The following is a 14029-nucleotide window of genomic DNA, read 5'->3' as shown; positions in this document are numbered from 1 at the left end:
AAAAAAAAGATGGAATGGGTTAGTGGTGAATGCACCAGAGTGGGAATCAGGAGATCTGGGTTCTATATTACTGGCTGTGTTGGAGACTTTTTTGGTCAAAATCAAACCCTGCACCTTTGGTCAAATTAAACCTTTTTGTGCCTTTGTTTCTCGATCTGTGAAATGGGGAAGTCTTACCACACAGGAGTGGTTTGAAGCAAAATGCATTTATATTTGTAAAGTGCAGTGGAATCCTCTGATGGAAGGTATTGTCGAGTACAGAGTAATCTCTGTTGACGTTGTTAATTACTAATTTGGATAATAGCTGTCAACAGAAAAAATCGCAGCTGAAGAATGCATCAGCACATCTTGAGGACTGAGAGCAGTGCTATAATGTGAACTGTGGTGAGTAATCTATGTGTTCATTGGGTATAGTGCTTGAATGAATGCCAAATGCAGGCATTTGGTTTGTGTTTTTCTTGAAGCTTTACATGAAAACTCTGTAGGACGTGTGTGCAACAGGTTATCGTCTCTTCAAAGCGGATCTTAATTGTTCACCCTATGTCTTTTTCCTGACGAGAGAACTGCAGAATTAATCCAGTGCAGAATATTAAACATTTCATTAAAATACTGCTAAGTAAATCAAGAGTAACACAGATGCTCCAAATCTCCTTCCGGTGCCCTTGGTTGCAATACTGCCTTTGATATTATTCAGCATTTTTAACATTCAACCCTGTGGAAAAAAAATTGGGAACACTAGACTTTTTAATTCATGCTTCAAAGAAAACCATTTCTGAATGTGATGTAATAAATCAGTCATTACTTACTAAGTAACCTTAAAGCTTTCTTTTTGAAATCAAGAATCCAGAGGAGAAATAGGGATTTTAAAAAATTGACAGCTTTCTGGGCATTTGATGTAAAGCCTGTTTTATTGATCAGATTTCAAACAGTATTTGATATTAGTGCCATGCAGTGACATCAAATCAGAATGTTGTTCTCGCCTTAGAAACAACAGTAGAAAATATAGAATCCCCGTATGTCCCAGAAGCTTGATCTTTCTACAGAAGGGACTTATGGTAGTATTTGAGTATTTCTCAAAGTATTCCACTGACTCAGCTGTCCACAAGCCAACATCTTTTCCTTAGTTTTTTCTGCAATGCAAACATTAGATCGTGAGTTTCTTTTTTTAGAGCTTTTGTGGATAGCCCCATCTTGATAGACCAACATTTACTCGTTCAGGATCTCTTTCTCGATTATCTAGCAACACATCTACGCTGTTTGCATAACCAATATTCTTCACCTTCTCAAATTAGTCAGGTTTTTTTCAATACAAAAATCCGTGTTGAAATGTCATAGAGCCATGAAGTTTAAGGCCAGAAGGGTCCACTAAATCATCTAGTCTGGGACCTGTATATCACAGGCTGTCAACATCACCCAGTGCACTAAACCCAACAACCAAAATGAGACCAGAGTAGTCTCCTATGGGCTGTAATACACTATTATGTGCCACAGACAGAGAAGTTGAGGTATCAAGGTGTACCAGTGTCTGTGTCCCCCCCTCAATGGAAGGGAAATTATTACAGGAGATATATCCAGATAATCCTGGCAAGCAACCCAGACCCACAGGCAGCAGAGGAAGGCAAAAAATCCTTAAAGTCACTGCCAATCTGACCTGCCAAGACTTTGGGATTTCTGTAGGATGGATACATCCATGGATTTAGCAGCCTGTACCGTAAACTCTTGCTTGCACTGGAAAATAGATCCTTTGCTGGAAATGCTTTTCAGCAACACTTCCCCCTAAGTCACTTCCAGTTCTGGCTTAAGCATAAGGCCTTTTCTGTGTTAGAAACTGTAGAAATTGTGTTAATTAGCCTAACACCACTGAAACCTGTATTAGGACTGGTGGGATTTTTTTCTAGAACTTCCCACTGTATACGAGGCTTCAAACTAAAGCACACACATCCATTTTAATAGTTTCACAGAAATGTACTGGAGGCTGGCCTTAAGCCTCCGTTTTGAAATGGTGTTAAAATTAATTTTGCCTGCTCTGCAGTTCACATTTAAAATGTGTTTGATCATTTTCAGCAATCGTTATTGTAGTGTAGACGAGGTTTAAGCAGCCAGGTGTGAGACCCTCAACACCATCCTCTATATTATTGAACTACATCTCTTCACACTCTGAGATACAAGAGTACTGCTTTGATTCTCAAGCCTCTTGTGCGTTACAAATTTCCAACTGGGAAACAGAACCTAAATCTACAAGCTGCTATTCAGCATGGTATTTCCAGTCTATTAAAATGGCATTTCTAGTGGCTGCATCTCAGCCAGATGGGTTTCAGAACTCGAAACACTCGAAACACAACAAAAGTCACTTTTGTCTACTCAGAGAAGGCAGGGAAACAAAGTGAGTACCCCAAGTACCAGAAAGAAAAAGCCAGGCAGAAGAAACGCATTAAAATTATATACTATTAGCTTGAGGTGGGTTTTTTTTTTTGCAGGACTAATTCTATTTTCACATACCATCTGTGGTACAGGGGAAAGAAAGCCTATAAGGGTATTGTTGTCCGTTGGATATGAAACAGCATACTCAAGTCAGATACAGCACACGGTTTCTAAGCCCTTCAGAGCATATCATTCAGATCAAATTCTGCAATGTGGGTGTCTCTTCACAGCTTCATGAAATGTGATAAACAAGCTGGAGCAGTTCAGATCATTCCCTCGCATTTTTCAACAATGAAAGTTGTCTGCCTGTTCACCTACTCTGTTGGGTTTCTTTGGAGTTCTTCTGTCTTCTCAAATCTTTATCACATACTTTTCACCCCACTTTTCCAGCTCACTAACGAATGTATTAATCATTAGTGCAAATCATTTGGGCCTCTTCCCTCTTAACCCTTTTTCAGTGTTGAAAACAGGCCATTTATACCTCACTCTTTGTTTCTGTCTCTTAATCAGTTTCTGATCCACAACAGTACTTTGTCTTTCATACCATGGCTGCTTAGTTGTATCAATGGCCGCTTGTGAAGGACTTTGTTCGAGACTTTTTGAAAGTCCACATAATTTATATCTACCACTTCTCCTTAACCACTATTTGGGGGTACACTCAAAGAATTCTAGAGTGGAAGCCACAATTTTCCTTTTACAGAGCCTAACGCTGAGTCTAAGGGTTTTAATTTACTCAATTTTGCCCTTAAGGATTTCTTGATTAGCTTCCTCTTTTCTTTTTTTTTAATTCCCCCTTTCAAAAGTTGTCACCATACTCATTTTTAGCACTATCTCTCCCCCAAAGACATTGAATGTTATTATATTTTTGTCACTATACCTTGCTGTCACTAATACTTTAATTGCCCAACGGTAGTTAGGACTTGAACTGTTCCCATCATTCTGTCCCCGGAGAAAGGGCTGGTTGGGATACTTCAGTTCAGGACTGAATTCCAATGTTTGGGACTCTGAAGCCTGATGGCAACTCACTAAAGGATGGGATCACCCTGACCTGGATGTGGGTAGTGAGTTTTTCTGTGCATTGGAGTTTAGTAAAGTTCTAGCTATTCACTGAAACCATAGTCAGTTGTGGGGAGAATTTATTCCCCAACCTCTCCATGGCAGCACAAATGACAGAGAGGCTGAAGATGTAATGACACTTGTAGTAGTATAAATTATTTACCGAACAATAGATAGGAGAATGCCATCTACTGCAGTGTGCTTAACGAATCTATAGCAAATACTTCTATAGTCATGCAAGATCATTTTAAATGCAATTTCTCCACCCAAGCATTTCTTGAAATATTTCTCAAGAATATTTTGTTTGCCAGGAAACCAATTCCTATCGTACTCTTAACATGCTGCTGGATATGACTGTTTATATGTATTGTCACTTTGAGGGAGGCTTGTGTCGTTGTTGCTTTTTAAATAAAACTGGTATATATTTTGTCTTGGAGATCTTCATTCTTTTGGGCACCCGTGTATTAAGCTTCCATGTTTTCTGGCATGTGCTGTTTATAGAAGTTCATCAGTTAGCAATAAAAAGGCATGAGGAAGAGAAAATATTTGGTGTTAATTTGTAATAGATACAATGCAAGCTCTCCCCACTTTGCTGACATTCTACTGTATCAGTTAGTGAGGTTAGACTAAGGGGATTATAAAGGAATTCCTACCATTGGTTTTCCTGGAATAATCTTCTTTATGCAAGGGTCAAAAAGGATAGGGATTAATAAAGCAATTAGGAATCAGATACAACATGCCATTCTGTTTGCCTACTGTTTATAGAGTCTATTAAAGTGGAGGATGGGGAATAAATCTAGACTGAAAAGGAAGGCCATTTACCATTTTAAATTGAACATAGTCACTAGCACAAAAAAACCCACAGATGACTCTGTGGACTTCAGCACTTTTGCTGACCGTTAAGGGCTTGGTCCTACTCCCACTGAAGTCAATGCAAAGACACCTCGGGATCTCAGATCCACCTGTTGATAAAAAATAATCTCAAAATTAAACGTTGACAGACTTTTTAATGTGTCTCCCCCAAGAATGCAGATCGGCTGAGTATGTACATCTCTCTAGAGAGAGTTTTACTTTTTTACGTATGGAGCATGAGGTGTGGCCCCTCAGTTCTAATTTTCCTTTGGGTGTGCCACAAAGAAAGGGTTTGGCAGGACTTCATTAGCAGAAGGATTGTTGCCCTGGGTGATGCTGAGCAGTCATGCCTATGAGGAAAGACTTGGAAGGTTTGCTATGAAAAAAGGGTGTACAAATATTTGTCCTGGCAAATAGCTTTTTTAATATGTATTTGTGTCACAGTATTGAGTAGAAGCTCCCATCAGCGTCTGGGACACCTCTTTGTGCTGGGCACTGTGCATTCACATAATGAAAAGATGGCCCTTGCCCCTAAGAGCTTACACCCTAAAGCCCTATCCTGCAAAGACTTTTGCACGTTTTTAGCTTTACGTGCTCCTTGTGGTTCAGTTGACTTCAGTGGGACTACTCCTTTTCCATCAGATTAATCACATATGGTGTTTGCTGTATTGCCCTGTTGGAGCTGTTAAATTTCAGGGCAACTGCACCATTCTCTAGTCCAACAAGGGCACCCAGTGTAGGCTCCTGGCTCTTCAGCCTTCACTGTCTTGCCTCTCTCTCTCTCTCTCTCTCTCTTCTGACCAGGGTAGTTTCAGGCTGCACAGCTCCCTGCCCACACTGTGAATTCCCCAACAAAGTCAGACTCCTGAAGCTGGCCTGCGTTACTTTTTTCCTCAGAGATGGTAAACAGTGCAATTGCCCCTGTTAAGTTACCACCTTCCTAAGCAAGCACATTTATTCTTAAGGTTAAAGCATTACAGAGAAAACACTAAAAGAATCTAGAGGCCTGCTAATGAGTTTACCAGCCAGCCCCGCCCCCCACGCCAGCAAGGCCTCCGGTTGGTGACCTTCAAACCTCACATAAGGGTTTCTCCTTTAGTCACAAATTGAGCCTTTGCTTGGAACTAGCACAAAGATGGGCCAAGTCCTTCCAACCCTTCCCAGGAAGAACTGCTCCCCCGCCTTGGACTGAAGGTGCTGTCCATATGTGAGATCAGAAGGGGGCCCTGAGTCAATTTAAACTCAGGCTACTTATTCAAAAGCCCTTTTCTTTGTATACTGGTCTCTGGAGAATCCAGTTTGAACCAGTAGATGCAAGTCTCTCCTGGGGGTGACACCTCTCTAGAGGTGTTACCATCTGAGTGAATTTGCCTAATCGCCCCCCACCATTCTTAGTTCCTGGAAGGCTGTGGTTCCCCCTTCCCATGGAATTACAAACAATCCCTGGCCCACAAAGATGCATAAATATTTGCACTTTTAATACAATGAGCTTGTAAAACACTTAAACTTAATTCAGTAAGATTTAATTTAATTTACTACAGTTAGTCCAGGGTATTGTGGGAAATTATTATATCTGGCACCGGGGCCTAACTCAATCACCTGTGTAAACAAACTTCCTCTGTCAGAATTGTTAGCTGCCTCACTCTGAATTAGAACGGAAGTGCCAGAGGCCGTGCTCCATATGGGGGAACAAAGAGTAAGTCTAATACTGGAGAGAGACCTACACAGCACTCTGCACATTGCCTTTCGTTGCAGGCCCCACGGCCTGAAGGTGAATTTCACCCAGAGTGCTGTGTCAGTCGTTCAAACAGATCAGCAGTGCAAGGCAAGAGAACTGAATTTTAGTTCTGCTGCACTGACTGTGTTGTTATTCATAAAATGATAACATACAGCAGCAATCCAGATTACGCCTAGAAGACACAGTAACTGCACTAGCTTTTGATTATGCCCACTCTGAGGTGCTTCTGTGCTAGAGGATTTTCAGGTTCTAGGAGGTTGGTATTAACCGTGATATACATGCAGATGGTCATATAAAGAAAACATCTGTTAATAGTCTGTACTAAAAGCATTGTTACTTGAGTTAATTAAAAGATAATGTCAGTGCAATTGGACTGGGTGACTGTCTCCAGCACGAAGATAAATACTAAAAGAAAACCAAGGGGATTCGTAGAAAATAAATGTGGAAATGGTAGAATGCTTGTTTTCAGAAGTAGCAGGAGCCCACTCAGTCACACTGTTACATGTCATTAATTATATTAATATTCCATATGATGTGCAGCATATCTAACAAGAAAGAGTGAATGTGGCCCTTTCACTAATCTGGTGGGTTACTCTACATTTAAGTGGAGAAATGGGCTCAGAAAAGCACATTCCGTTTTGGTTTCCAGAACAGGTAAGTCTATTTGTGGGGAATATGGACATTTTTCACACATGGGTTTTACTGTGTCCGTAAATGCCATCGGGTGTTTGGTGCTAAGTTTCATGCCCAAAAGAAAGTCTTTGGAGTTCCCTAAAAGTAAAGATTGACTTGTCCTTTTTCACTGAACCTGATGCCTACAATACAATACACTCAGCATTTCCTAAGGGGGAAAAAAAAACTGGGTCCAAACACACACCTTGTAATTTACAAACATATCATATATAATAAACGAGCCCTTTCCTCTGTGTCCATATAAGTGGGCTGAGGGCAAAAACTATGTGAAATAAAGCTCTCTGGAACATAGAGACTAGACAACACAATGGAACAAAATCATGTGTGAAACTGCCTGAAAATGCTGACTAGGAGTTTCAGTCGATAGAGAGCCTTAAAGAGGAAATATCTCAGTAGCTGATAAAAGCACCCATTATCTTATGCAGCTTCTGACCTAGTTCTTGGAGTCCTACCTCTTCCTAAAAGGGATGAACCACACTTGCTTCCACATCCAATGTTACAATAGGAGCCATTTCACCCCGGCATGAATGTCAGAATGGCTGCCTCCAAAGTACTACGCACCAAAATGCCAAGCAGTTTAACTTCAGCCACTGCCGTGGCAGGAGGGAGCAGTCCTGCTCTCATGAATCCATGTGCTAAAGACCCAGTTACTAGATAAACTCAGGCTCACAGGGAGCAGGACCCGGAGCTTTCATCCCCTTTCAGTGGTACAGAGCCCTCACCACCGCTGGGTAATAGCTGTGTGAGGGGAACATGACACAGTGCCGGTACATGACGGCTATGTGACATTGCCCTGTCAGTGAACGTCAGAGCGGCACAACAGAGTAGCAGCAATCGGTTGCTTAACTAGACACAGCTGCAACTTGGGCTGATGCTATGCCAGCCTGAGCAAGCAACCCAGAGAAAGATTTTTATGTAGGAGAGAGGAAAGAGGTTGTTGAATTGCTATCTGGCCGCTGATGCCCAGATGGGTCTGAAGTGGTTCCCCCAGCATAAGAGGTAGGGTCCTTAACAGTACAGTACCCAAATAAGGATGCATATTGATCACACTGCCTATCAGTTGAGTCAGGGCAGTGGTTGAGAAGGGCCATTGCTTCAAGGCCAGTTACTGGGGCTTTCTTGTCATCTCCACAGCATCCTCCAATTTAGGAGTAACTAGTTGTTCCAATAACAAGGTGACCGGCGTGGGCTGGAATTTTGGAAGTGACTAGTGACTTTGGGTGCCAGCTGTTTACACCCTGAACATCTGCATGGGTCAAGGGCAAATTTAATGGGTGTTTCTTGGTATAAATGTCCATTTGACAGTAAATACAATTATTCAGTATTGTTGAAAATTGGAAGTTATAGTGACCTGTATCAACCTGGAAGGGCTGTGCTTTTCAGCTTCTGAAAAAAGTTCTCTATTGCTCTGGTAAAATGTTTGCTTCATAGAATCCCCCATTTGCAACAGCTGTAATAAATGTCTGTTTTAACGATTGTATCTCCTGATCATTCTCTGCAACGATTAATGTCGTTTAGCCCTTTGATAGTTTATAACGTGCTATTGTCATGCTTTTAAGACATATCTGCAGCTGCAGGTATTTTTAAAGACACTATTCCTTTAAAAGGTCGTTTTAAAACACAGTTGGCACTGGGGTGTGTGATGAATTTTTAATAGTTAAAAACCTAGCCAGAGAGCAAAGAAATGATTTAATGTTGTAAATAAATCTCTTTGTGGGGTTTAATGTGCAAAAATGGACAGCAACAACTTTAAAAACTTTCCACAAATGCTTAGATCTATACAACAGTACACTCTGTATATGTATATCCCTAGCCAGTAATGGTTTATTGTATCTTTTTAGGTTTCAGAGTAACAGCCGTGTTAGTCTGTATGCGCAAAAAGAAAACCTGGATTTGTGCTGGAAATGGCCCACATTGATTATCATACACATTGTAAGGAGAGTGATCACTTTAGATAAGCTATTACCAGCAGGAGAGTAGGGTGGGGCGAGAGAAAACCTTTTGTAGTGATAAACACCCATTTTTTCATGGTTTGTGTGTATAAAAACATCTATTGTATTTTCCACAGTATGCATCCGATGAAGTGAGCTGTAGCTCACGAAAGCTTATGCTCAAATAAATTGGTTAGTCTCTAAGGTGCCACAAGTACTCCTTTTCTTGTATCTTTTTAGGTAGTGAAGAAGGGTACGAAAACAATGGTTTCCTCTATTCTTGCTATGACAAAGTTCCTCCTCTACCTTGGTGGGTCTTGCGCTTATTGGTGGATTTGCTCGCCTTGGAGCTTCACAGCAACCCTCAGTTTGGCTGTTTTCGTGAACCCACAGTCCAGGTCAACTCCTCCTGTGTCTGACCAGGAGTTGAGAGGTTTGGGGGGAACCCAGGCTTGCCCTCTACTCCGGGTTCCAGCCCAGGGCTCTGTGGATTGCAGCTATCTAGAGTGCCTCCTGGAACAGCTGTGTGAAAGCTACAACTCCCTGGGCTACTTCCCCATGGCCTCCTCTCAACACCTTCTTTATCCTCACCATAAGACCTTCCTCCTGGTGTCTGATAATGCTTGTACTCCTCAGTCCTCCAACAGTACATGTTCTCACTCTCAGCTCCTCACACGCGCACCACCAACTGAAGTGAGCTCCTTTTTAAACCCAGGTGCCCTGATTAGCCTGCCTTAATTGATTCTAGCAGCTTCTTGTTTGGCTGCAGGTGTTCTAATCAGCCTGTCTGTCTTGTCTCCAGAAGGTTCCTGATTATTCTGGAACCTTCTTTGTTACCTTACCCAGGGAAAAGGGACCTACTTAACCTGGAGCTAATATATCTGCCTTCTATTACTCTCCTGTAGCCATCTGGCCCGACCCTGTCACATTGCATAATAACCATTAGGTTTGGAGCAGCTAGTTTGGATCGTCCAGGGAATGTTCATTGTGGTTGGAGTTCATCTCTCGATCCTGGGTTCTCAGATTGTGGCCTGTGCATTACTGAGAGGGCCACGTACCCCTTCTCGGGAAGCCATTCTGAGACTCACATAGTGGAGGAAGAGATTGGGAATGTTGGGAGGGAAATTGTGAGTCCGTAGAACACCCTACTTGTACAGCATGATCCATAGGATTTAACACTGGAGATCTCTGCCCTGGAATAAGCAACAAATTGATACAAATCTGTGGTCACTATGACCAAATTTCCAGATTAAAATAGATGTTCTGCTACATTTCTGCTAAAAAAACAAAAAAACTCCTTGTTATCGGTGACATTAGCTCATGGCAAAAGGTAGAGAATTCCTTGAGGAAGAGGTAATGCAATGAAATTATTCGTGTAATTGATTAGCATACTAGTTTAAAATAAAGAATAAAGATAACTTATTTTTTTAATTAACCAAATGTATTGGGCTGCATGTAATGTACAGCTCTGCCTAAGTTTCCTGTCCATGAGAACCTGGATTTCTGTGCTCTGTCAGCACAGGTTTCTTCATTTTCAGAGCACACGGGAAATCTATCTTTCCGGCCAACCCTTCCTCTAATCTAAGACTCTGTATCTTCTTCACTTTTTCTGAGCCGTATTAATTCTTGTCGCTAATGGTGATGAATGTAGATGCCACAATTATAGTGCTATTGTAAATTAATAGATAAAACAATATAATGAAAGTTAATAGGAATTGTGCTCCTAAGTCACTTTGTCACTTTTGCAAATCCCACTGGTGTCTAAAATAAGGTTAAATATGAATTATTAGTGTGTTTGAGGTAGAGAGAGAGTTTTAAAAAGGAACTGAAGATTGGGGGACTTTGTTTTTGGGCATCCACTCTGAGACGCTTTAAAGGGCAACGATTTTCAGAGGGCAACTGCTCAGCAGTTTTTGAAAATCAGGCCCTTTAAAGTGTCTCAGAGTGGGATTGGATGCCTAAAAATGGAAGCCTCCAGAATCACTAGTCACTTTTGAAAACACAGGCCATAAAAGTGTGTGTGTGTGTAAGTATATGTAATATATTAACCGGGGGCATGAGACAAACTTAGCTATAGGAATCATCCTGTGCTTTTCCTATAATATAAATATAAATCATTACTGTGACACTTTGGAGGTCAACTCAGACCAGTAAGGGGTTCTGCACCACCTGCCCCGTAACCCTGGGTCCCTCCGTGTTGTGCGGCTTTGGCTCAGAGCCCTGAGACCACAGCAGCACAGTGGCCTCAGGCTGAATTCCCTCAGCCTGGTTATTCCTTGCAGGGTGACACCAACAGCCCTTCCAGTCCTGAGTCTCCCCGAGACTGTCAGCCCTGCCATGTCCAGTGCCTCTCACTGGAACACTCGCAAAGCCTTATCTGGTTCACTGCTCCTTTAAAGAGACAGAAGGCAGCACCCGCCTGTTAGTGTGGCTGAGGATTTCGCTCTTCACTTTGAAGCACAGCATTGAGATGCTTGTGCAATAAAACAAGAGTAAATGAATTAACAAAAAACAGAGCTTTCAGTGAAGAATTGGGATAGAAATGGCTACTTGCAACCAAAAGGAAAAATACATTTCTAAGACTTAACAAAGCTTAACAAACTAGAGGCTTTTGTTCAAAGTAGTTTTCTCACTTCCCGTTGGGGCGGGAAGAGTGAGGGTGGGGGGGGTCGAGCACCCCCTGGCACATCGGAAAGTTGGCACCTGTGAATGGGACTTCCATTGTTTTGGTTCCACAGTGTTTAATTTACATTGCCTTCCCTCCTGTCTGGCAGGAAACCTGTTTCTCCCTTTGTTTGGTCTTCGGCTTTCAGGGCTCTGAGCCAAAATGGCACAGCACAGAGGCCCACAAGGTTACAAGGCAGGCAGTGACAGAACACCTTACAGGTCTGGGTTGACCCCACAGTGCCACAGATCCCTAAAACAAAACTATACTAACAAAAGCCATATACCAGCTAAAACAGAAGAACCACCAAGAACCAGTTAACTAAATTGATATAACTTTTTCCACCCTCTGCCCTCATCCATCCCCGAGATAACAAACCCAAATAGTTTGGGGTCCTGCCCTGCTTATGGAAGGCACTCTGCCCATCCCTGTGATATTCATGTTATGAAAATCTAGACAGAAATATAAAATACCAAAGATGCATGCTCTGGCTTACGTGGAAGCATAATCTCAGCCCTCGATAGAGAAGATATGAAATAGGTCCACCCTTGTTGACCTTAATTGCCATGGGACATAGATTAGCAGATGGTCCCATGGATAGACTGCTGCTATATTATTTCATTTGGAGTTTCTATAAATATCCCTAGTTAATTTATGCAAATTTATTCTTTTAACCTCCTCTAATGTGTCAATATCTTCCTGGCAGTCAGGTATCCAGAATTTAATATAATGTACAAGGTGTGGTTGCACCAGGGCCAAATTAAGGCATATGCACTATAGGATTTTCCCTTGAGCCTCAGGTCCTGCATCACGTGAGTACATCACAATCTCAGCTCTCCTTGAAGGAAAAAAGTAATTCTCTAGCCCTCATGACTGAAAAGAAAGAAAAGAAAGGCTTGAGAACATGACCAGAGCAAACTGAAGCCAGGATGTTTGCCTGAGTCTGCAAACAACCTGAAACAATAGCTATGAGAAGAGTAAACGGTACCATGCATCTGAATGGCGTCTTAAATCCAGAGCTCCACCAGCAAAGGACTCTGTATGTGACAAGAGGAAAACACTGCAGCAGACCTACTCACCTTTCCAAGTAGATATGCCCTGGCTGCTGGGTAAATACTGGGCACACCCAGTATGAGTGTGTTTGGGGGAAAAAGGGGGGCGCTTGCACCTCCTGGGATGGAAATGAGACCCCATGTTGCTACCCTTGTTTCACTGATAGTGACCCCTGCTATCACCATGCCTAGTGAGAGGCATGTTCACACGGAGGAAGTGGGGTCACAGGTGTGCAGCCAAAGGGTTCCCAAATTCTGGTGTGTTTAAAACCCTGGTTTGCCTTAATCCAGCTGTGGGTTGTAACAATATTCTACAGAAACCTCCTAGCTCTGTGATGTGTGATTGTTTTATCTGCTGCATTCCCAAACTTCATCAGCCTTTTCTGTTCAATGTCCTATTGCAACCTTGTGTCCAATTTGCTGTCCACTGTCACCTCCAAGCCTCATCCAGTGGCACCCTTTTCCAGGGCTGTCCCTCCTGTTGAATATCTGTGTCTCAGATTATATCTCCCGTGGGTGGATTAACTTCCATTACTTGTGGCTACATCTCACCTTATTTTCTATGTGGTTTTTTTTAACCCTTTCTGCATTTTTGCTGTGTAGTTGATTCTGTATCGTTTGGTGTGGTCACCTCCTTGCTCTTCCATTTCCATTATAGTCAGATTTTTGGGACAGTCCTTTGTGAGGCCCTGCTGGCTGCTGCTCTTTGTTCCTTGCATTTGTCTTTTTCAGAGGAATTGCCGCCTATTGCACCGTAACTACTAAATCATCATTGGGATTCCTGAGACTTCTGCCATACTGGTGGATTTCAGTCCTTCCTTTTATTACCACTGCTGCTTTGTGCATGTGTCACCTAACCCACTGACCTCTCACTGGGGCTGGGACCTGCAGCACCAACGTTCCAATTCGACAAGGTACTTAGGCATGTGTCTAGAGCTGAGCATATGAGTAATTCCATTGAAGTCAATGGAACGACTCACATGCGTAAGTAACTTGCTGAATTGGGGTCTAGGGCTATAAGCATCAGCTTCCACTGATTGAGCTAATGGAGTAACTCCAACAGTTGGCAGATTTAGTAGGCTCTTATCCTCTAATTTCAACCAGACAAAATGGGGACAAAGACTCATGGTCTTCTTGTGTGGGATTCATTGATTCGAAGTCCAGAAGAGACCACTGTGATCATCTAGTCTGACCTCCTATATAACATGGGCCATAGAATGCCCCCACAATAATTCCTAGTGCAGATCTTTTAGAAAAACATCCAATCTTAATTTAAGATTTGTCAGTGATGGAAACTCCACCACAACCCTGTGTAAATAGTTCCAGTAGCTACCCACACTGTAAAAATTTAAATCTTATTTCCAGTCTGAATTTGTCTAGTTTCAGCTTCCAGCCATTGAATCATGTTATACCATTCTGTGCTAGATTGAAGAGCACATTATTAAATATTTCTTCCGCTTGTAGATACTTACAGACTGTAATCAAGTCACCCCTTGACTTTCTCTTTGTTAAGCTAAATTGAGTGAGTTCTTTGAGTCTGTCACTATATGACCTGTTTTCTAATCATCAAATCACTCTCATGGCTCTTCTCTGAACCCTCTCCAATTTATCGCCCTCCTTC

The sequence above is a fragment of the Caretta caretta genome, chromosome 7 (assembly GCF_965140235.1).
Source record: "Caretta caretta isolate rCarCar2 chromosome 7, rCarCar1.hap1, whole genome shotgun sequence".
In the NCBI taxonomy this organism is placed as follows: Eukaryota; Metazoa; Chordata; order Testudines; family Cheloniidae; genus Caretta; species Caretta caretta.
This window is presented reverse-complemented; position numbering follows the sequence as displayed.